At 40.2% G+C, this 21,358-nt stretch overlaps 1 protein-coding gene across 1 annotated transcript in view; it reads right to left on the bottom strand.

Annotated features, from left to right (window-relative positions):
• mc2r (melanocortin 2 receptor) overlaps nucleotides 1–17,700 on the bottom strand; it is a 20,679-nt gene extending 2,979 nt beyond the window's left edge. The window contains exon 1 of the mRNA XM_022753492.1: nucleotides 17,642–17,700. The gene's annotated coding sequence lies outside the window, so the exon portion shown is untranslated. The remainder of the gene's footprint in view (nucleotides 1–17,641) is intronic.
• Between the last annotated feature and the right edge of the window lie 3,658 nt (nucleotides 17,701–21,358).

Raw genomic sequence — 21,358 nt, 5'->3', positions numbered from 1 at the left:
AGCAAAACATGTTATCTGAAGAAAAAACTGGTGAAAATTCATCTACAATCCACCAAGAATTAACCTAACATTGTCAAGCGCTGATTGTGGATGTAACATTAATGTTACTTTCAGTTGGTTGTCTTCCATATTAAGGATTAATATCAGCAATCACATACATCTTCCTCTAGATGTTCACCAAAGAAATATTATCTACGGTGGCCCTGACAGCCCAAAGCACTGCAACATAAGAAAACACATGCAAATGGACAAAACACAAAGAGAAACATCCTCATCAATTTGAAAACACATGCTGACATTTCAGCAAGATGATTTCTTCCGTTTGTGTCGACAAAAAGCAACAAAAATCAAATGACTATACTGTTTAACGGTTCTGTCTGCACTCTGAGCCGTTTTGAGTTATTGAGCTTAAGTTTCAGTTTCAGCTTCCTGCTTTCAGTTTCTGCATTCCAAATAGCAAAAGTGATATGTGGAACAGGTCTCTTCCATACATGAAAATGACAGATACCCTAAATGTATTCAAAATCAAAATCCTATCAAATTTGTAAATGGGGTTTTTTTTTTTGAAACAGGTCAAATGCAGATAGAACCTTTTAAACCTGAGAACTCGCTTTCTGCTTGAAATTATAAAACACGAAAACAGTTTTCTCATCATTTGTTTTAAAACATTAGTGTTGTAACAGAGTGTCTACATGTATCAGAAAGTTAAACTGAATACATTCTATAACATATTTATGACATTTATTTCTCGTTTAGGATGAAATTTTTTTTTTTTCTTCTTCAAAATAAAGCATTGCAAGTTATGTATAAAGGTCAGTGCTGAATATTTTCTCCAGTGCAGAGGACAATCATATACAGGAACCATATGTTTAAGTTTCCTTTAGGTTAGACGGCAAGTAAGTGTAGCAGGTCAGTATAAAGGCAGCATTAGGTTTTGTTTTGTACCAGAAATGTTGACGCTGCTGCACCAAAATCATGTCTTATTTTGGGGGGAAAAAAGAAAAAAAAAAAGATGGATGATACAGTGAGACACTGCGACTACTTCCTCTTTAATCAATCAAGTGAAGGCCAAATTTCAGTTAACATACAGGAGCAGTGGCGACAGGCTACTGCAGCTGGTTTCTCACTAAATGTCCTTCTACGTCCTTTTTTCAGCTGCTGGTGGTTCTGGCACAGCTTCTGGCACAGCATTCATCATTTCCATTATACATCTGAGTAGGGTAGTGAAGTTAGTGTGACCTTTCACCCAGATCTTATCTAAGTATTCTGTCCTTCAACAAAAAGTTTAGTTCCACCTGAAACACGTTTTAAAAAGAATATTTTCTGATCATCATAATTAAAATGAAAGAAATACTCTGTGATCTGGGCGATGAGTCAGAATTCCTGCCAGGCTGCAGACTGACGATAATTATAATAATTGCACTGAGCTTTTATCCAAAATCCTCTCATCCCTCTTTGCTTTGTCAATCACAAAGTGGACTATATGTTTTCAGAATAATAAAATCTTCTATATTAAGTAAAAAGTGAAATAGTAATCCAATGCTTTTACTGTGCTTTGCAGTTATGTAAGAATTCTTCGCCTCATTTCTGTCAGTTGTCTGACTCAGTTGGAAGGAGATGGAGCTTGAGAATCAAAAAGGCTAAAAGAAATGGTGAAAGTGTCATGACAGAGCTGCACTGAGTCTTTTGTTTTCATCATAGCGAGCAGCACAAGCTTTCTGGATGCTTCCCTCTAATATTTTGTGAGTAGGGTGTTCCAGCAGGACCTTAGTTTATCATGGCACTGCCACCTGAGGGAGTGGACAACAGCACCGCATTTCACTAAGAAGATGGACGACAATCTTAGTGTGAGGAAGACAGCTCTTATAAAAATGTCAAGAGCAGTGAACTAATTACTTTATTACTTTTAGCCATTTACAACATTTATCATAATAAAATCAAATCTTATTATTAATAATACATAACTCTGCATGGTCCTGAAACTACTGCAGGAATTTAGTATTGCCCGATGTTATATTAGCAACATTAAACTACTAAATTATAGCGGCGTGGAAATTACTATTAAATTAGTATTAATGCTGTGCGTAATGAGTATTGAAGGGTCAGGAAAAGTCATGTCTCTCTTTCTTTCTCTCTCTCTCTCAGGAATCATTGAGGTTCTTTTCATACTCCTCCGCCTCCACCTGTCTCTGTTGCACACACTTGCGAGGGTCATTTATTATTGTATAAAATTCATATACAGTATATAATCTGGAATGTGTCCCCAGAGTCGTCCTTGTGTCCTGACTCTCTCCAGCCTTTCAAATGTCTGGTCGAGAGCTAGTTACTGCAAAGGTCATAGCATGTGCTTCAGTCTTCAGTTTATCTGATAATTACCTAATTATGCTAATTACACAAACTGCCCAACATGCACCCCTTAGCACAATGGCAGTTTTTGCAATCTACTGTCCCAGAAATACAGTCCTGAAACTGCGGCCGTTAAATCAGCCTCCAGCACTCCTATCCTCTAGTTGGCGCTAGTGTGAAAAAGTCCTAGAAATGCAGCCTCCACTACTGCAGGAACATACTACTGTATTTTGTGGCTAAATTAAAAATACAACACATTCATAAAGTAGTTCGGCAAGAAACTGACATTTTAAAAATCTTGTGTCAGGATAAGGTTCAGCTAAGGAAAAAATACATCAGTCTATCCCTCAATGCTGTCAAAGTCAAAGTCGAACTATTTATATTAATATCATTTATAATGATGAATTAAAACAGAAGCAGGCTCAGTCATGTCCTCTCACTGTAGGAGTGCAGGTGAAAAAATCTTGCTCTCCTGGAGAGCTGATGTGAGTCAAGCTGGGAAACAGGAGAGTGATGAAGCGGCGTTCCAGTCTGACATGTGCCGACATACCACTGCTTTGTGAGCTCACATGGAGAGCAGCAGATGCAGGTCGTACACTGAGTCTACAGCTATGCGAGTGGCTCTGTAAGGCTGTACTTAGGCAGCAGTGCATTGAGCTAAATGTGAACTAATGTAACATGATAGTGTTAACGCAGGGGATGTTTGTCACGGTCATTGTCTTAGTTTAGCATGACACATACGTAGGGTTGCCACCTGGCTCGGTTTTCCCGGGATGGTTCTCTTTTTTGAGCGACTCTCCCGCAAAATCAATATTCTTTCCCAGGACATGAATTGTCCTGTTTTTTTGTGAAAATGCACTTCTAATTTAGAATTTCATACTTTCAAGTAAAACCTCATTTTTTTTCCTTCTACTGCTTTTCTGTTTTCTTCCTAGTTATGTCCAATCCTGTGTCCGTAAACGAATACAACAGTGCCCAATTCACTTTATTACCTAGCAACTGCAGCCACATCCACGACCCCGTGAATTGGATGACCTGCTGGCCAGTTGGTTTGGGCGCATATGCAGTGGGCGCAGACACCCTCAGCATGCAATTTCCTGGTTCAGCTCCTGCCTGGCTGAACTCTTTGCTGGATGTCGTTCCCCAGCTCTGTGCCCCTGCATTTTCTGTCAGTCTCTACTGTCCTGTCACATAAATGACCAAAAAAAAATATAATGTATCCAACCCCAACACCACCCCACCCCACCCCCCTCCGAGTGTTCCGCTTTTTCACACATCACAGGTGGCAACCCATAATGACAGCAAAGTAACATTTGCTAATTAGCACTAACGCAAAGTACAGCTGTGGCTGATGGGAATGACATTAGTTTTGTAAATATCTGGTCATAAACTCACTAACCTGAAGGGATATTACTTATTCATCCTGTCAGGAATAATGTCTGTATCAAAGTGCATGGTAATCCATACAATATCTGTCAGTGATGTTTCAGCCTGGTCCAAAGCGGTGGCCAACTGACCACTGTTGCCAGCCCTGGAGCCCTGGAGATAAAACTGTGTGATGCCTGTTCACACTGTCGTCTGTGATGTTTTGATCTTTACAGTCATGCAGGGATTTATTGACAACATAATGACAGAGCAGGCTTATTTCCAGTGATGTTGTAAACAGTTCAGGAAATAATCATCTCGTTATGCTTGGCGTGCCTCTGTGTGTGCGTGCGTGTGTGTGTGTGTGTGTGTGTGTGTGTTAATATGTCCACCTCGACACATGATCAATATTCATTTCTCATCAAACTTAAGGTCAGATAAAGCTTAAGGGAAAATGTTGCAGTGACATGCCACGTTATTGATTAATTAACGAGATAGAATTGACTCAACACTCTGAGGAGAACCCCTGCAGATTTTTTCTGTCATTTATCTTTCCTGTTGTTAAGAAATAAAAAGCATCTTCATGATGATGATTTCTGTGACTTCAGGCAGTCATCATCAGCAACCCCGCTCCTCTACATAAACATATTCCAGCTGTGCTCTTTCATCCACTTATCCATTAAACTGAACAGCTTGTTATTCATTACTGCACATTCTCTTCTAACCTCCAGTCTGCTCTGTATGCGCTGATCACACTCTCATTCTATGTGTATCTTCTCCTGCTGCAATGGTAAGTTTAGCCTCAGGGATCATTACAGTTTCATTTAAATCTCCCGGCTGACTCAGTGTTTGTGTTATTGCAAAATCAGTAATAAATGTTCAGAATAGGGAAACATCAGGGGATCAAACGGGAGCCAAAAAGCGACAAATTGTCTTAACAAAGAAGTTGCAAATCTTCTGTTTTTACTCCTTAAAAAGCTTCTTGCTGCCACAACTCTCTCCTCTGAACTGTCAGTCACAGAAATAGAGAAATGACCACACTCACTCACACACTGAGATTCATAGGAAACTACACTGTACGGCCAAAAGTATGTGGACAGCAGCTCATTACACACCCCATACAGTAACGGATCATCTCATTCCAAAGTCATGGGCATTAATCTGCTACTGTAACAGCCTCCACTCTTTTGGGTTCAGGTTTCCTACCACATGTTAGATCCTGGCTGCAGGGTTTTTGCTTTCATTCTGCCACAAGAGAAGAAGAAGTGAGGTCCAGCACCAAGGCCTCAGTCTTCCAGTTCACCTCAAAGGTGTTGGATGGGGTTGAGGGGTTAAGTTTTTTCAAACCAAACTGTTATGGATCTGGCTTTGTGCTCAGAGGCATTGTTTGAATGGGAAAAAGCCTTCACAAACTACTGGTACAAAGTCAAGTATATTATTGTTCAAATTGGGGTATTGTACGGTAACCCAAAGAGCTCAATGCACTGCAGCTTATGAAAACATATAGACAAAACACAAACAAGAAAACATATCAGTTTGACAAGACGTGCCTGCAAATACTCACAACAGAAGTGTTTCCAGGGGACGAACCTGCCAATGCCTCGCATTATCATGACGTTAAAAGCATTGAACAACAAAAGGTTCTTCACGTTTGACTTTTTAAGTTATTTTATTTAATTCGAACAGAGAGAGAGAGAGAGAGAGCAAGAGACAGAAAGGAAAATTAGGGAGGGAGAGAGAGAGAGAGAGAGAGAGGATGATATGGCGCAAAGGGCCACGGGTTGGACTCCAAACTCACTGTTGTCAGGACTACGCATTCATGGTGCGTGCTCTACCTGGGCAGCCATCGGGGCGCCTCCCTCAGCACTGTTTTTTGTGCCCGCTGGAAACACTTCCATTGTGTTGTGAGTATTTGCATTTGTTCTCTTAAGTTGCAGTGCGGAGAGCGCCTCCGCCAAAACTGATGCCACAATTATCTAAATTATAATTTTACATGGCAGCATCAAGATTCCCCTTTGTTGGCCCTTTGCCCAGACATGTACCACCACACATCAAAACTAATATATGCACAGAGGTGTCCTAACCCAATTGGGCATTCACAAAATTTTGGCCATGAAATACATATGATCTCTGCGGAGGTAGATTTGTCTCACAGATTGACAGTCTGTGTGTAAATGTGTAATCTGTAAATATAAAACACCTACAAATACAAAAAAAAATTGGAAACTCATAAATATAAAGCAGATCTGCAAATACACAAATTCTACAAACAAAAATATATCTGTGAATACATTCTGTTAATTTTACAAATAAATGAAAAGCATTTGTGAATATCTTATATCAATCATTATTTTGGGGGGGGGGGGGGCTCATGGAAGACTGCGTGCTCTTACTTTGAAAAGCGGAAATGGCGTTGTCAGCGGGCGATCGCACGTTTTTTCAAAAGTGGCCCAGTGATACAAGTGGATATTCGTTCAGACTGCCGGAGAGTTTGTCTCAAAACTGTGTGTGTAAAATGCAAATCCACAATATGTAGAACTGAGATCCGCAAATGCTTCTTCTCTTCACAGACAGAAAACCGATTCACAAATGTCTGTTTGAAAGTTGTCAATGATAGAAAGATATTCACGAATGCTTTTCATTTATTAGTCAATTCATTTCATGTATTCACAGATATGTTTTTATTTGTTGAATGTGTGTATTTGCAGATCCGTTTTATATTTGCAAGATATTTTTGTGAGTTTACAAATGTATTTTTTTGTATTTGTGGAAATAAATGTTGAGACAAATCTACTCCGATAGATCTCAAAGAGGCCCTCATCACCCGAGCTACTTATGCAAACATTTTCTTTCTACTCTACTCTACAGGCCTCTCTCTCTCTTTCTCTCTCCCTCTCTCTCTCTCTCTCTCTCCCTCTCTCTCTCACTGAGCCCAATTCCGAAACCATGTTATCTGCCTTAATCCTCTCTTATGACACATTTCTGTATTTCTCTCCCTTCATTACCCGACTGGTTTCTGAAGATCAAACAGCTGGCTTTACACAGACTGACATGGTGTTATGCTATTTGGATGTTCCTCATGATGAGATGATCTGTCCTCCCCAACTGGATATTGAGGAAGACAAAGACCTGGGCTTTGTTATGCACAGCAGTAGCACTTAACAGTTATCCTTGGGCCTCAACAGCAGGTTTGATGAGACCAGTAAATGTCACTAGCTGAAAAAAAGGTGAGAGTGTGTGTTCACACACACAGCTGGAGTCCAGTGAGGCTGCAAAAGTATCTCTGATGAGGGTGGGGGGGGCGTTGCAGAAACATGATTAGAATTATTTTCAGCACTCGGGGAGAGTATTAAAGAGAGTGTCTATTTCGCTCCAGTTTCCTTGAAATTTATTACGATTCCTTTTAGAGCTGATGCTTAAGTGAGCGGGGACAATGGAAGAAGCGTCCCTCAACAGTGGGCAACCATCAAATTGATCAAAGCCAGATGAATCAGCCAGAAGTGCACAAAGTGGGAGCAGGAATGATAATGGACAGAGCTCTCGTTACAGGTCGGCTGAATGTCATCCCTGTCTTCATAACACACAGCCGCAGGCCTCGACCGCCATTTTCTGCTTGTACTTTTGGGTAAAAAGGTTCCTCAGCATTACCTTGTAATGTAACTTTCACTGGTTTCTTGTCCCTGAAAGACATACTGAACTGAACATTATTAACTACTATTATACGGCTTCGTTAGGCTTTAAAAACTCACAACTTTGGCAGTGTGTTATTTACAGCTACGTGAGTAACACACTTCTACAAAATGTATCCATAGACAAAACACATCAACATTTAATTACCCTGCCGAATCCCTAATTGGACATTGCAAAAATAAAAGCTTGAATTAAATGAAGAATCATGTAAAAGCCTTACTTGTTCCTCCCTCTCCGCTGCTGGCTGCTAAACACCCGCCTTGTTTAGAGGCCTTTTAGAAGATGATTCGTCTTTTCTTCTCATTATTTTACAACTGAGCGTCCAAACAAAAGGCACTGATATAAGAGCTTCAGTGAGCCTGTCTTTCAGGAGTGTTTTAGGCAGTGGATTGTGTTTACGTGGGCGAGACAGGGAACTGTTGTTGTAGCCTTGAAAGGCTGCCTCACCAAGGCTGCGACGCATGTTATTTAGTCCATTTCTGTGTTTTTCTTGTTTGTCAGTATGTCCATTAATGATATCAGTGCAAGGACAGTCAGTACGCTGACCTCTCGCTGCCTCTCTCTCATTTTTTTTTGTTTTTATTTCTCTCTGTCTAGACAAGACATTTTGCGACATGCTGTTAATTAAATTAATCATACCACATGATATCACACGTTTCCTGGTCCAAATGTGGAAAATAAGATCCAACATCCAACAATCCATCCAACAGCTGCCGGACGGATTGGAAACTGGTTCTGCAGAATCATTAACTGTAATCACTACCAGCCACTACGACACCTCATTTCGTCCAGCTGTTATTTGAATTTACATAATTGAATGTCTGAGTGTTTCTGAAATGGGAACATGAACAAATAAACATTTGGAGATTTAAAAAAAACAAGGAATCATGGAATTTTAATCAAAATTTTTTGACTAATCCAGCAGTCAGTGTAATGTTCTGTCCGTCAGGTTTAGGGTTAACTGGACCCAGACTCGGACAAACAAGGGAGCGGGTGGAAGAAAGGGTGTTTTAAGTCACTTACAGGAAGTATCCAAAAAACACTGGGAACACAGGAGCACGACAAACGGGAAACTTAACAAAGGTTAAACAGAAAACCAAAGTACTTCACAAACGCACACAGAGTAAAACAGACAAACTAACACGAGACACACGAGGGAAGTGATTACAAAATAAAACAGGAAATGAATAAAATGTCAAAACATAAATAGTCTAACAAAGTCCAAACAAAGAGTCAACAGAAAGAGTCTCATCAGATCAAACCGTGACACTTTCTGCAACGGAAATCAAATATCTCTGAGAGGGTTCGTCCCGACACTGTCAAAGGAGTTCCCACGAATGTGTTTCACTTCCAGGTTGATTTGTTTTCACTTTCTGTCCAATTCATCCCCAACCGTCTTGATGTGGTTGAAGTCTGGACACTGTGTGAAGCACAGTCTGGCTCTTTTTTCTCATTATCTTGCTGTAGGATGAACCCCTGACCAACCAGCCTGCCCTCCTTTGTTACTTGTCTTTTTCTATTAAATAGATGTAGCACTTAGTAGTTTCGCCCCTCACTTGGAAGTTGAATAAAAGCATCTGCCAAATGAGTAAATGTACTGTAAATGTTCTCACCATTCTGACAGCAATATACAGCACTACTTCCTGCAGTACAGTTCTGTCCTAATAATACACCACAACACAGTTTGCTCCAACTCTGCCTTTGTACAAGCAGGGGGTTTGGAAATGATTGACAAAAGTTATGGCACCTGCAGGAATTTGTTTGCGTTCAACCTCAAGGCTTCATTTACACTGAACAAAAATAGAATAACACTTTTGTTTTTACTCCCATTTTTCATGAGCTGCAATAAAAGATCTGTTTCCAAAAAACACATAGAAGGCTCACAAATGTGTTAAAATCCATGTTAGTGAGCATTTCTCCTTTGTCAAGATAATCCATCCACCTAGACTTAGATTAAGTTTTAGGTCTTTTATTTCAGCTCGTGGAAAATGGGACTAAAAACAAAAGTGCTGCGTTTATATTTTTGTTCAGTGCACTGTTTTCTTTTTTTCTGTTTTTTTTTTCTAGTTTTTGGCAACTGTTTGCTGCTTAACTTTGTTCCAATTAAGGTTATTCATGGACTTCAACTTCTTAACTGCATATGATCTACTTTTCAGATGAATCGTACAGACCTCTTCATTAAAAGGTGCTATATTTAGATATCATTTTGAAAAGTTGAATTGCTGTTAAACAGTCAATTGTGATTGTGATTTGTTAGATGTGTACATAGTAATAAAAGATACTGATTGGGGGTCAGACCAGGAAACGTGTCTTTTTATTCTTCCATGTTCATGTTGGTGTTTCTCGGTGCTTGAACTTCTTAAACAAAAATATAATGTTAATATTCTCTCATTTCACCATAACTTCACGAATGTTCAGAATGAATCACATGGCAGTTGTAAAATGCCACTGAGAACTCTGTTAGAACCTTGATGATCTAGAACAAATAATGAGAATGTTCTGTAGTTACATCATAACTGTAGAACTCTGAGATCATGTAGTACATCTTGGTTAGAACCTTAAAACTCTTCACTTACACCAAGTTACCTGAACGGAGTAGTGCTCCTGTGCTTGGTCAAAACAAACCGTCAACATTTGAGATACCTCGACTTCAAAAACTTCAACAACTTCATCAGAATTTCAAGTTTCAAGTCGAGCTTCAGCTGCTAAATACAATTGCTCTCTGTTGCCATCAGTCTCTTCACTGAGCTGACATGGAAACGCAAGAACAACAGGTAAGACTGAAGGTTTGTTGTAACCAGTGGCTAAAAAACCAACACTGGAAAGTAAATGAATATGCTTACAACTACTGTGCTTGAGTACAGTGTTGAGGTAGTTTAGTTGAATTCAGTATTTCCCTTTTCTGATACTGTATACTATTCCACTACATCCCAGAGGGAAATATTGCACTTTATTCTCCATGACTTTTATTTGACTGCTATGGTTTCTCTTTACTTTTATGTCCAAAACATTTGATCAACTTATAAACTATGATTGATTTATAAAGATAAACTTTCCATCAGACCTGTAAGGGATTTCAAATGAGCTTACTATTTACTAACTACAGCATTACATTAATATTGTTTTATCTATTTATGCATCAATCCTGATGAACTCGGCTGCATCATGGATACATTTACCTTTGATCATGTAACTACATTTAGCTGAAAATACCTCTGTACTTTAACTTCAGTCACAGTTTTGAATGCAGGACTTACTTTTCATGAACTTATAGAGCCTCGTTCTAACGCGTGTGTATTGTTGCAGTGTGTCGTGCCCATCCACCTGACAGACCACAACTACTGTCTGAGGAGAATGATGTCTCCACATCTGCAACACGCTGCAGGGAGCCATAGACCCTGCAACAAGCGTCCACGTCGCACAAACAACCAGGTTTGACATTTGGACTGAGACCAAATCTTTCACACTCTTCGATCATCTGTATGTAGAGCAACTAATGTGAAACTCTTGCCGGTGTAAGGTTAAAAGGACAGAATCTATGAAGGGTCTTTTAATTTGACAGTGGTCCTCTGAGGCTCATCTGAAATAGATTTTTCTCCTGCCAGATTGCAAAAGTTTTCCAAGTCTTTCAGAGCTTGACATCCTCTCATGTGCTGCTGACCTTCCCCAGGTGCAAAATTTCACCGCGACACCGCAGCACTCTGCTACTGCTGCCAGCCTTCCCAAGAAGAGGAAACGGACAACTGTGCCCAGTCCTTCCAGAACTTCTGCTGAACCTCTTGGGGAGATGAATTTGGCTAAGAGGCTTCGGTCCGCTATTTCACCTGCGGACCTGCCGGTGGTCTCCAGGGTCACCCCCAGACCCCAGGCCTTCAACGCTGATAACCAACAAAGCTCCGCTGATGTAAACAAAGATGTTCCAGTGAAGATACACCATCACTCAGTGGAAGAGTACCAGCGGATCTACCATGAAGTGGTAGATGATATGTTGAAGTATGTTGGTGTCAAAAACCATGACTCTTTCAATCACATCGTGATGATGTCATTTTTCAACTTCGTATCACATATATGATTTTCATTTCTCTTTCTCCCACTCCTCACAGATACAAGAGTGGGCGTGTTCGTCCGTACTCTCTACAGCTCGGACGTTGCATCAAACAGAAGCTGTGGGAGAGACTGGATCGTCCCATGGTCACGGCGTCAGCCAATCAAGACGGACTTGTGCATGTTGACGTATCATACGGGGCTGGACTCTATCCTCCCCTTTACGAAATTGATACTTCCAGAGAACCAAAACCTGGATCAGCACGAAAAAGAGCAGGTGGAAGGAAGTGAAACCCTATCCCTCCACCATCCCTCCACTGTAACCACCCACCCCCTCCCCATTGGACAGGACATTGAACTTTTTTTAAGGGCAGAAATATGCTATGACCTTAGAAACTGAATTTGAATTAATATCAGCTACAACAACGGTGCTGGTATTGTTTTCACCCTGTGAGTCTCTCTCTCTCTCTCTGTGTGTGTGTGTGTGTGTGTGTGTATGTGTGTGTGTGTGTGTGTGTGTGTCGTTGTGGCTGAATGTGGTCCTGGCGACACCAACTGTAGGAGGAACTACCACAGAGGCGGTCTTGGGTACAGGTGTTTATGTCCGTCTGTCTGTCTGTGGACAGATTTTATATCTTGCCCAGTTGTGGCACTATAGTGATGATGAAATCTGTCCACAGACAGACAGAATAACACCTGCCAAAATACTCAAAGCCACCTCCATGGTTGTTCCTGGTGTCTCCAGGACTGCATTTTACCATGATGACACACACATACACACACACACCAGCCACACTGTTGCAGTGGGTCATCTTTCCTTTCTTCCTTCTCTCTCTTTATCTCTCCTCTCAACCCAACCGGTCGAGGCAGATGGCCGCCCACCCTGAGTCCGGTTCTGTCAGAGAATTCCACCTGTTAAAAGGGAGTTTTTCCTCTCCACTGTCGCCAAGTGCTTGCTCATAGTGGGACTGTTGGGGTTCTCTCTTTAACATTGTGAGGCCTTGACCTCCAATGACTTCAATTCAGTTTCTACTGACAAGTATTTCTGCTCATAATGTCCCTGTCTCTTATTTGTTCGCTTTGTTTTGTTTTGTTTTCCTCACAAAGCAATAACAATAAAAATGATCTAAATCTAAATTAGGGTGAGTGTCTGTTGTTGGTTAATGATTGTTATGATAATGGGAAAACTCTTCTGTAACATAATCAAACTGAGTGTGTATTTCAAACAGGTACAGCATACTTCTGCTCCGCTAGTTGCAAACCATGTTTTTCCTCCTTCTATATCAGATGTATATCAGATTACCATATGGTCTCACCTTTGAATTAAACAATTCACAGATTTATATGTTAATGATATATTTACATCTTTTCAATAGCTCTAAGAATTTTTTTTTCTCCCTAAACATCATTATTTTATTTTCCTGCAAATTCGTAGCTTTGTTATAAATAATGCCCAGTTTCCTGACCTGCCTAATGAAACACATCTCGATCCAAACTGCTGTAGTTTGCTCTATGTAAGATTTGACTTGTCTAATGCCAGTCATGTAAAGATTTGAATTCACTTACTTAAGTTTTCTTGAGTTTTGTCCTGAAGATAAAAGGCTAATGCTAGCATGCCTTCCCACGAGGGAGCCAAAAACAGAACTCAGTCGTGCCTTCGTCCTGAATACACTTTGCTCTTTTTTTGTATTTCTGTTGTTGCCACAGGTATGTAGAGGGAGTTAGACATAAAGACCTACCAGTCTGTTACATTCTACTACAACTAAATAATAATATGACCCTGGCTCAAGAGACTACAACAATAGGGAGATTAAGATTAATAAAAAAATATTTTTATTAAACCAAATTGGGAGACTCAAATTAAATGTTCTGAGTATGAGGTGTTGAAAATCAGTAGTGTGTCATGTGCATGAGCGAGCTATGTGAGTTCAAGTGTTGTAAAGTGCAGAACTAAACATAAGCCTTAAACTAAGACACAACCAAATCCAGAAGATGTTCCCGTGGAGAGGAGCAGAGAGAGATTAGTTGGCAGACAGGATTTATATACTCTGAAACAAATGCCACAGGTGTTATACCACAGGTGATATACTAATCAGCTGCAAACAAAGAGACAGGTCAGAGAAACGATCCCAAACCCCCAAGAGGACCCCAGGGGTCGTCACAATAAAGTCTAAACTATTGTGGGTGGGAGGCTGTGAGCTGTGTAAGAGACAAAATAAGAAAGATAATCTGTCCGGTGGTGGCTCACCTGGTGGAGCATATGCCATATGGGCTCACTCCATGACCGGGTTCAGGTCCAGCGGCTATTTGCTGCATGTCGTCCTCTCTCTCTCTCTCTCTCTCTCTCTCTCTCTCTCTCTCAGGCAAAAGCCTGAAAAAAATATCTTAAAAAAAAAGATAGTCTGCCTCTTCTAACTTTCTCTCTGAGTGAACATTTTACAGTAAATACAGCTGTGTTTACATGTTTGGTGACTTTGTCAGATTACGTCACAGTTATAAAATCAGGATTTGACCATAGGCAGTCCAGACATACACTAGGTTTTGACCTAGTCTTGTTATAAATTGTATTCCTAATGACACATTTATTTTTAATTCTTCATATTGAACTTTGAGGGCTGGAACATCATTTATAGGAACTGCCCAGTTTGAAGGACCAGTTATTATAATTTCATTTTGTTATTTCAGGCTGGTCATTTATCATTACTGAGAGTTACAAAAAAAAAGGAAAAAAAAAGCCTTTTCCAACATGACCGGAGGGGTGGCAAGCCCAGCAGACGCACACACACACAGCTCATGTTCTTTTTTTGTTGCAACAGATGAGTAAGGAACCAGACACCCAGTCCTGTCCTCTGCCTCTTCATTCAACTGCAGAACACAACACAGTCAACACCAGGCGTAATAATCACACATGGGATACAAAAGCACAGCTCACACACACACACACACACACACACACACACTTGGGGCCAGTGAGTTCAAAGTTCAGTTCATACAGATGAAAATGAACAAGTTCACATTCATTTATTCTGTTTTTGTTTTTTTAAATAAAATAGGCCGATATTCTTTTTCAATAGAACCTCCTTCTACCCATCCATCACCAGCGCCAAATCATTGCCACTCCCAACTAAATGAATTATTGTACACCACTGAAGAACTACAGACATGAGTTACATTTAAAATCCGTATATAAATATAATCCATCTGAGTCTTCACTAGTTTGTTCATAAAACTGCTTCAAATGCTCAAACACCAGCCATGCTGGGACGTGTCTATGGAGGTGCCATGCGGCGTGCTGTGAAACTGTGTAAAACGTGAGCTAAAACTGTCGTAAACGCTCACGTTCATCATTTGTAAACTGATTCGTTCAGTCCAGCATGTAGCGTTAACGCCATATTTTAGGATTTACTCTCGTTGAAATTGCTTGTTGATACCAGGAGCTCAGATCTAGGATTCCACTGAAACAGCGGATCTACATTCTACTTGTGGTAGGATTGTGTCGGTCCTCGTGACTGATACAGCTCGAGCTCACAGCAGACTTGGAGTGCTCTCTGACTAAACAGACTCTGATAAATCAGGCTTCAGTCTGATTTGGACTTAAACTTGAATTTGAGCGAAACAGCATTTATTTTGATCATCAGACATTGACCAGAAATTGAAGAGTGACTAAGTCACACATAAGGACAATTTATTTTATGTTTAAGGGTCATTTTGTTATTTTTCATATTGGTGAAAATTGTGTTGTTCTGCATTCTGAAGAGAAACTAAAGCTGCAGTTAACTAAACTCATGCCTCTTGTGTTTATGGTGATTGTACTCCAAAAAGGAAAACTTGATGATGATTAAAAGTTACAAAATTACTCTGAGGCTCTTCTGTTGCTTTGGTTCAGTTGGTCTTGACTTGGCTTATAAAAAATAAAAGATTGCGCATGTAGACAAAATTTTGTTACTTGGAGCTTGTGGCAAAGAAAAATAAAAGACACGAAAAGTGCAAAGATGACTAAGAGCCATGAGTTTGTGGCTAGGAGCTCAGAGCTAAGAGTTTACATGCCTACAGAGCCGGGCTCTGAGGCGGGACTCTGAGCTTTGAGCAAAGATCTCAGCTTCTAGTTTCTGCATCGTTTCTCGCTTCTCGCATCTTCTTGTCATCTGGGTTTCTCTGACTTTTCTTTCTCTTCTAGTTCTCCTCTGAACTGATTTTGGAACTTTGTGACTTGTTCTGCTCTGTGTGAATTGATCACGACTGTTTTATCCCTTGGGGGCGGGTGCATGTTTCAGGGGCATCCCCAATCTCCTGTGTTTCCACTTGGAGAAGAGAGTAATTTCCCACTGAACTTTGGAATAATTTAAATCTAGAGTTTACTTATAAATTCGCACATCCGTCTTCCACCATGACCACAAAACATTAAGTGAAATAACATAGAAAACTACTTGCACTAATAATGGCAGAGAGGAGTAATAGGAGTGTTGATTTCATATTACATCCTTCAAACCTGGAATTATTCACAATACAAGTGGTTAACTGATCAAACAACAATATAAACATTTCCTAAAGCTAATAGTCTATAAATGTGGATTACACAGCAGTTCTTTGACTGTAATAATAATAATATGGACATTCTGGATGTCATGCAGTGTGTGTTATCTACATGTTACATTTCAAACATTCTATGGGATAGAAGTTTGGGATTAAACTATTGCATAGGAACATCTCATGAGTTACAGAACAGTTAGATATTAAATTTTACATTCTTCCTGAGATCTGTGTCTGTGAAGAGAGTTCTGCTGGTCACTACCCAGGATTGGAATGTGGGTTGTAGTTTATGACTCTTATCTAGAGAGGGACAGAGGAAGGGAGGTTGGTGTGTGTGTCCATGCATGGCACAGACAGGCCAGGATTCACACCTTAGTGTTAATCAGTCCTTTTGTTGTTACTTGTCCTATACAAGAAACAATCAAATATCAATAGACAAAGTCTTATTGTTACAAACTGGAGATTTTGCCTGTATTCTCCAGTTGCCTGGTGTCCATTGGTTGATCCTCTGGAGCTGACCCTTTGACCTTTGGTCTGGTTCTGTGTCGTTCGGACATGCTAAAAGCATGGTCCGTTTGTGGAAGAGGGGTCCTTTGTCTCTGTTTCCTATCAATTTGATAGTTTGATGGTGGGAAGAGTCGCAAAGTGTCAATTGTGGGTCCGTAACTCTGCATGTCGGTACAAAGAATTTCCTTAATGGCTTGTGACTGATGCCAGGCCACGTATGTACGCTACAAGCATTCACTAAAAATATTAACATTGAATGCGTTCATCCAGAGCACTGCTTGGGGCGCGCTGACATACACACACACACAAACTGAGACAGTCTTTACTATAAACAGCAGTGCTATAGAACAAGGGCTTGAACGCCCTGCTTTAGTGAGGCAAAATCACAATGTCCTTAAAGACACACAAATTTAACTGCTGTGCAATAAAACAAGCCAAAAAAATCTAATAAACACAGCAGCAGCAGATAAAAACAATAGTAATGCAACAGCAGCATAATTCTAAATACATATTCCTCCCTACAGAAGTTTTTCCTCATGTTTTTTTTTGAAAGAGAAGTCCTTGGTGAGGTTGGTAAAATCCATTTTATTCACAATGTCACTTTCAACAGACATCAGAGACAGTTGATTTGGTCTGTTTTAGCCCATAGTGGACCTCAGTCTATAGTCCCAGTTTTGAAAATGAACGCTCCCTGCTGGCATTGATTATAGGCAAGGTCATTAAACGGGACCCTTTTCCCTCATTTGTAGTGTGTTATATAGGTTTTTGTGCATGTGAACGATCTACAGAGTGACAAGGATCACTCTGTCAGGGTAAAAACCTAATTTTCTCCTTTGTATGAAACGCCTCATTGGGGGTCCAGACATTAGTTCCTGATCCTATTGACGTCAACATGTCTCTTGGTGCTGCCCACCTGCAAGCTGGACACGCACTCACACAAGGACTGCTTCAGAAACCATACACAGTTAGACACTTCATTTTCACAATGGTTATTTCTTTAAAATAAGGGGGGGGGGGTGTAATGTTTAACCTCATTACCGTGACCTGATCACGTTAGTAAGAAGCAGCAGGGCAAAGATATAAATGCTTAAACGTTTGTCAGTATTGACATGTTGTACCTCTTTAGCTCAGATAAATTATACACATTTTAACCACTTACTTGTTTTTCAGCAACAATGCGCACTAAAGTTGAATTAATTCACGTTTACCGGCATCGTGAACCAGCAGGAGGTGAAGCAGTGGAGACTCCTTACGTGTCAATCATCTGTCAGTTCCTCCATTATTTATATTTCTTTAGTCCGGAAGTGTCTCATAAAAGTATTCCAAGTTATGAATATTGTCATCTGAAGTCTTTGCAGACTGTCCAGTGTCTTGATTCACAGCACTCTTCATATTTCTGCCTTTTCCCTCACTCCGGCTGCCTGACAGTGAGTACGCTTGTTTTCTGCTCCAGTCCAGCTTGTGAAGGTGGATCGAGTTCTCAAGTTAAGGATGGGACTCTTGCGCAAAATGATAAGGCAGAACCGTAGCAACCACAACTGTTTGTTTACACAAGACATGCTTAAAATGTCGTTGCCATGGTAGTTATGGTAAATGGACTTGCACTTACATAGCACTTTTCTAGTCTTACTGACCACTCAAAGCGCTTTAAAACACTTGCCACATTCACCCATTCACTCACATTCATACATCACACTTTTATGCACAGTCATACACTGATGGAACAGCCATCAGGGGCAATGTGGGGTATCTCAACCAAGGATACTTCAACAAATAAATGATGATTTGATGTCAGACACTCTGAGGAACAAGTTGTACAGGTTGATGGCCACAGGCAGGAATGACTGTGGTGCTTGATCAGCACACCATGGAGTGGGTGGGAGGTGTTGCCTAGGATGGTCTGTAGTTTAGACGGCATCCTCCTGTCTGACACCACCGCCAGAGAGTCCAGCCCCATCCCCACGTCACCAGCGTAATGGATCAGTCTGTTGTCAGTTTTTTGTGTTACAACTAGGGTTGCAACCTTTTATGCTAAGAAATGAGGGACACCCGTTGTCCGTAAGGGTCCACAGATTGAAACAATCAAGAGAGTTTCTCATAAATGTATTCTAAGTTGTAAATATTGTGATGTGAAGTCGATTGCAGACTGTTGACTTTATTTGCATCACCTCATCACATTTCACCCCCTTTCTTGCCGTCTGACTGCCTGGCATTGGGTATGCTTGTTTTATCTTTTCTTTTTAAGATTCAGTAATTTCCTTAAACAGCAGAGCCCTGTAGTTTAGAGAAACTTATATTTATTTATCATGACAGTCAGGTAGCCTGCACATCATTCATTTTATTATTTACACCTGTGTTTTTCCTACTATTAAGGGTTCTATTTTAAAGATGAATTAGTAATATAATGTATGCAACGAATATGAATAAACAGGCTGGTGTACAAGGAAACAAACAAAATTGGAAATATGTCTGCCAGTTTTAGAGCAGAATATTTTAAAGTCAATTTGTCAGCAGACTATTTGAGAGACTGCTAAGTAAGAATTCAGGAGTAGTATGTAGTAGATTAAACAAATATTAGGAGAATAATTTGGCATTGCACTTGAGGGACCCTGTAAGGCCTTCCCTAAAGCTTCTACATAAGAGGCTGATTAGTGTGAGAGCGCTTTTTACATCCTGTCCCTGTTGTTAATGGTTCAGCAGCAATTCCCAAAGGAAAGGCCTATGGTCAAGAGGAAATACACAAATTAGAACCAAACTGTGAGGGAAAATGAAAGAATGTTTCTGATGGCCGAAAGGTAGAAGTTAAGGGGGGTTTTATTTGAGCTGCTGAGCTTTCTCATTTCCTGTGGAATGAACACCCTTGATTTTTTTAATCAAATGTGTTCTCCTCTTAAGGGTAAGAGTGAATCCAGCTTGATACAGCTGATGTAAGGATGAAATCATTAAAATTTGTTGGAGAGCTGAGCCTTAGTAGAAGAAAGACCAACTCAAGGTGTCTCTTAATATCCCAAAAAGCTTGATGTTGGCATATCAGCCGACAGTTAAAGAAGCAAGCAAAGCATTTCCATTTTTCCAATTTGATTGCTAGTAGCTGTCACAACCCCAGTTTTATTCCAGGCTATCAACTCAGTGATTAATCCTCCTCCCAGCCACCATTTGGAAGCATCCACTGAGATATGTGAGCAATTTCTCCACCACTTCTTAAGTAAAGTGAGATACAAGACATTAGGCTCCACATCACAGCTGTACTGCTAACTGCTAACTAACTAGCTAACCGTCTGCTCCTGTCTCAAACCTCTCCAACTTACAGCGGATTTTGCACAGAGATGATAAATTAGTGTAATTTGCTCGTTTACTTGCTACAACTGCTGCCTCTTAACGCTTAATGTGTATGTTTAGTTTCCACACAAAACAAAACAAAACAATAGCCCGAGCGGGTCTTAGCAGCTTTTTTGACCAGTGGAAAAGGGGCTACAGATACAAACAGCTGGAAGTCAAGCTACAAGAGGGCAGTACATTACATGATGAATGCAAACAGGCATCAAGTCCTTTATGGGACACAAAGCTGCTCTGAGATCAGATGTAATATCACTTAAGTATCTTTCTAATTTATGTCTATTTTTAGCTTTAACTGGTCAGACACTGCTTGCTTTGCTTGCCCTGATGGCACACCACTGATTAATCTGCTTCCTTTGGATCAGATTATCCTTAGGTATAATATTAATTTCCGCTGCTATGTGGACTTTATGTTCCACTGGCATTGTCAAAGACAAATTTCCTCCTGTTATGGCTCGTCTCGGTCATGTCAAGCTGGGTTTGATTTGGGTGTGATCTTTGATTCTGAGCTTTATTTTGACATCACCAAGGTAGTACAATCACACTGTCTCCAACTTAACAGAACAGATTTGTAATGAATTCAACTGTATAATGACACTGTATATGTGAGCACAGAGAGGAGAGAAGAGAACAGGTAAAGGACTGAAACTGGCAAACACTAGGCAGAATACAAGTAGCCTAAGAAAAATAATATAAGCTAATATAAAATTTTACTAAGATAGATAGATAACAACAAAATCTGATTAAAGTTATATGATAGAGGAAGTTGTGGTTCTCTATAAGAGGATTGTACAGAAAACTTACTTTTCAGTACGGTCTGTCTTTTCATTTACAATGGATGTGATAAAGGAGAGGGACTAAACCAGAGAATAAAACATCTACTTATAGCTGTGTGTGTGTGTGTGTGTGTGTGTGTGTGTGTGTGTGTGTGTGTGTGTGTGTGTCTGTGTGTGTGTGTCTGTGTGTGTGTCTGTGTGTGTGTCTGTGTGTGAGGGAGAGATCCATGAGTCCATTTGAGTCCAGATAAATTCTGACCTGTGCCCTGCCGTGCAGTGTTCAGCTGCAAGGTGATGAAGAAAAAGCATCATCATATTATCATATTTTGCAGTCAGTAATCTCGTTACACATGCACACCAGCTTGTCTTAATATTTCATTTCCATATGCTACATGCTATAAATGGAAAATGCTGCTGTGTGGACAAAGGTGAATATTCTTCATGTGTTTATTTAACTGCACTGAAACAACATTTTCAGCATATAATGTATTATAAAATGATTTTATACGTCCCTGGCGACGTTTCGTTTGGCTTCTTTCTTCGTAGCAGACATAAGAATTCATATGACGACTCCTAAATAAGATTCCACTCTATATATTCAAAGTTTCACAGTTACGTGATGAATCTATGTTGACACAACTTAAGCTCAAGTGCTGCTCCAACATATGTAGGCTTACAGATACCATATAGTACTCTGTTGTAATGCTTTTCAGTTCAAAGACTGTGCTTTGGAGTGAATGCAATTATCAAGCTTAAAGATGCAA

The sequence above is a fragment of the Seriola dumerili genome, unplaced genomic scaffold (assembly GCF_002260705.1).
Source record: "Seriola dumerili isolate Sdu_G_001 unplaced genomic scaffold, Sdu_1.0 BDQW01000191.1, whole genome shotgun sequence".
NCBI classification, from domain to species: domain Eukaryota; kingdom Metazoa; phylum Chordata; class Actinopteri; order Carangiformes; family Carangidae; genus Seriola; species Seriola dumerili.
This window is presented reverse-complemented; position numbering and strand designations above follow the sequence as displayed.